The sequence below is a fragment of the Pinus tabuliformis genome, chromosome 6 (assembly GCF_031772625.1).
Source record: "Pinus tabuliformis cultivar Carrire ecotype Pingquan chromosome 6, CPIR1, whole genome shotgun sequence".
In the NCBI taxonomy this organism is placed as follows: Eukaryota; Viridiplantae; Streptophyta; class Pinopsida; order Pinales; family Pinaceae; genus Pinus; species Pinus tabuliformis.
In genome coordinates, this window is record NC_142292.1 from 94,216,018 (window position 1) to 94,220,057 (window position 4,040).

A 4,040-nucleotide genomic window follows, 5' to 3' on the forward strand; every position below is an offset into this window, starting at 1 on the left:
TATCATTATGTTTTTTCAGGTTCAAATTAGTGGGTCAGCCAAAAAAACAACAGAGTAGTTTAACCAGGTGTAAATTTTGTTTAGAAAATTATAGAAAATTTAATATAATTTTGGTGAAATTTAGTAGAAATTTTTAGAAATTTTGATTACAGTTGTTAAGTTTCAAGATTTTGGATGCCCAAGATTTTGGTTATATGTGTTTCAAGATTTTGGATGGACAAGATTTTGGTTATATGTGTGTCAGTTCCTCTTTCTGTACTCCCCTGATGCATAGGGTGTTCAGTTTTGTCCTCATGCTTTTCGAAAAGCTCATGTTCTATTATATGGCCTCAATATAATACATCTCAGCTTTTTTGGTTCTGGAAAAAACTAAATTTCAAAATTTTTTACCCTCCAAACAACTAATGCAATACAAACCAATCAAACCAAACCAGCTGCAACATTTGAAAACATGTGTAAATTTTTACTATCTAATTTTTAACCCTCAATCATGAATAAAAGGAGCGAGCTTCAAGGATATATAGCTCACGCTAATTTACAACTCAGAAAAAGCTCTGGTGTGTCACATGCAACACAATCCCATAATAATAATGTCGAGATCAATGCGTTCCTGTCTCTGCTCTGCTCCCATCGTTAATGAGGCGCGTCGACACTCGTGCCGAGGAGCCACAACGGTTATTCATTAATCAACGTACCAAAGAATATAAATTTCAATTAATAACTCGCTCTCAGGTTTGAACCCAACCACACCTCAAACCTAATATTGCTTTGCTTCAGTATCGCATGCAGAGAAACAGTGAGCCCTGGGTGTTATTCATGGGCCTTTAAAGAATCTTTACAGAAAAAAAGAACGGGTTTTGAAGCTTCAAAGAGGTTGGAGATTACAATGTGAAGCAATGGAGAATGCAGGCTCGAAATATTTGCCACTTAATATCTGCTGGGTGATTATCTTGTTGGCTTCATCTGTCCAGTGAACTCCGTCCCAGTTGACATGGGAAGCTGGATCAGGACATGATTCTGCAGTCACAGAAGTATTTTTTATGGTTCCTGTGGATCCACATTGAACTGCGTAGTTATAGTTATATTTGCCCCCAACACCGCAGCAAGCCCTGGTGGTGAACTTGAAACCTGTAACATAAAAACATCAGAGAAATCATTCAACATTTAAACTTAAAATTTACCAAATCTTCTAAATTCTTTTCAGAGAATTTAGAAGATTTAATCCATGAGAACTGTGATTTCAAATTCTTTCTTAGAAATTTACTATTCTCAAACCACCCATTACTAAAATTTCAAAAGAAAAATCAAAACTATAAAACTCTCAGCTGTGGCTTTGTGATTAATAATAGATATTCTAATCTTATCTCACATATACACAAAAGATAATAGAATGGCACTGTGGTTTTGTTGCTCATAATAAATATACTAATAATAGTTCAGGCATGCATAATTAAATAGACCCAAAATGATAATAATAAATATGCAAATCCATGATTAACTAGGACCAAAATGATGATGATAAATATGCAAATCTTCAGTTACAAAACCATGCTATTTTATATGTTTTGTGTTTTGGAGCTGTTTTGAGCATATTTCCTGGTTATTTACTTAGAATCTGGAAGAGATTTGTTGAAATCGCAGGTTTTAGTTTTGAACTCTCCACAATCCAAGTGTTCCAAGTGTTAGTATTGAGTTCATTAAAAAAATCCATCCAAGCTATTTTGCCCGAAAAACCCAAAACTTATTTTAATTAAACAAACACCCATGTCCCATACATGACTACGCCTACATGATTAACTGTTCTCACACATGCATGACTAACTATTCCCAAATTTAAACTAGACTTACTAATTGCAATAACAAACTACAACCATGAGCTAACTGGAATTATTAGCACATTCCAACAGCCATGTACTAATAAATTCACTAAACCATATTGTTGAACAGAGTGATGAATACCCACCATATTTGGAGGGATTGACAAAGAAGTCATAGACAATATCATAAGTATTCACATATATAATAGTGGCATCCGGGAGTTCCTTGCGGGTAACAGCGAGCTGCGCTCGTAGCATTCTGTTATAGAGGCGAACAGCATTGTTGTAGGAGAGGGAGCATCCATATTGATCAAAATCATTAGAGGAATGGGAAAAAAAAGTAAGCCAGAAGGGTTGGCAACCCTGAGGACCCACATCCTTTACCATAATCATTCTGGCACCTTCTTTGTACAGAGCCTGAACTCATTCAAACCACATAAAAATTTCAGTTCCAGAAGGCCAGATAATGAATCTTCTTGTTAAGAAATATAGAAAAAAATATATAAAATCAGACCTGCACAGCTCCCCTGATAGACCTGGCCACCTTGGGAAGAATTGTCCTTTGGACCTCCGAGGTATTAAGATGAAGATTCATGTACCCAAAGCTGAAGTCATTGCCTCCAATTTCTAATACATAAATCCCTGTTCTGAAGGCATCTGACATTGCCATGAGCTTGGATGGTTGGAAGGTAGCTGACATTGCCATGAGCTTGGATGGTTGCAGCGACTTGCTGCTTGAAAATCTTGTACTGATTGATCTGGACAGTAAGAGAAATGGGGGCAATGAAATTTATTACACGTACAGTGGCACCTGCAGCAGCAAAGTTGGCTCCATGATCGAAACTCGCAGACACAGACTGTAAATATGGGCTCAGGAATGGCAATCCCAATGCCTGCGCTGTTAATCAATTTAAATTTTTAGGATCCATCACATTAGTATTGTGGTTAGACTTTTCGAACCACTCGGATCCATCACATGACTAATTTGGGTCGATTTTTCGAACCTTGAGTCCACAAATAAACCTTTAGATGGACATTTCAAACCAGCAAATGTGACCCTTCTAAACTTTAATCCAAACTATATTGAATATAAGTAATTTGGGTCCATATCCAAACTATATTGAATATAAGTAATTTGGGTCCATATTTCCAACCAGCAAATGTGACCCTTGGAAACTAATACCCAAATTATACAATGTCATAAATCCCAAAGCATTATATCAAGAAAACCAGAAATCTTCAAATTACTAACACGTTTTTCTTGAAACAGTACTGAAAAAACAATTTACCAAAAAAATCTATTGACAGTCTTCCATCGCTGTAACGATTTACAGGTCTTCCAAAGAAAGTTCGGCCATAGGGAGGATTCTCCGCGAGCATATTGTAAGGGAAAATGTAATGTATTGTGCCCGTATCAGAGGTGGAGTCCCCAAAGTTAAAAACGGCTGGATATTCACAGCTACTATAACACATTGCAGGCAGCAATGTCATAATCATAACTATACAAGCCCCACAGCGTTTAAACAAAAGAGAATCCATGATGACTCTGTATGGTATAAGCTTCGAATTGAGTAAATATTTATACAAAAATCTCTACAGTCATAAGGCTGAGAAATCCAGAAAAGCAACCAAGCTTTAACAAATCTTCAGCCGACGGCAGTGGCTGGAAAGAGATTCGAATTTTTGGCACCACCGCTGTATTTTTCTCCTATGTTTTCTAATCATCTTTAGGGTTCCTCTTCTGTATGTTACCATAAAATCTATCATCCTAGTGTTAGGTCGCATAAGATCCACAACCACCATCGCCTTAGTAGTGATTTTCCTTCTTGTATTGTGGGAAGATGTTATCCCCACAAGGGAGAATTCATGTGCAAGAATTATAGGGTCAAATGACTAAGGGATCCAATGTCAAATGATTCTCTAAGGTGCTTGCAAGTTTTACACCCTAAAATAATCTTCAATAAAGTATGGTTTCGAGTGGTATAAAATAGTGAGGTCAAAGAACTAATGAATCAAAGTATGCTTTGGAGAATGATAAAATAGATTTCCAAACACAAGCTACTCTGAATTTAATTATTTACATCAAACTATAAATTGATGGAGAATGGAGGATCAATTCCTCAACTCATTAATGAATTTCTGGGCATATGGAGTTAAACGAGGGGAAATCAATAGATGAAGACCTTGGATGTAGATGGAAAAGAAAGAGGAATATCCTACCAA

General features: G+C 36.4%; 1 pseudogene across 1 annotated transcript; it reads right to left on the reverse strand.

The window, feature by feature from the left end:
* Positions 1–811: 811 nt before the first annotated feature.
* LOC149257416 (GDSL esterase/lipase At4g01130-like) lies at positions 812–3,352 on the reverse strand (annotated as a pseudogene). The gene is made up of 4 exons (XR_016245955.1): positions 3,107–3,352; positions 2,332–2,715; positions 1,964–2,234; positions 812–1,128 (listed from the first exon to the last, which is right to left on the reverse strand). The product of XR_016245955.1 is annotated as a GDSL esterase/lipase At4g01130-like (transcript).
* Between the last annotated feature and the right edge of the window lie 688 nt (positions 3,353–4,040).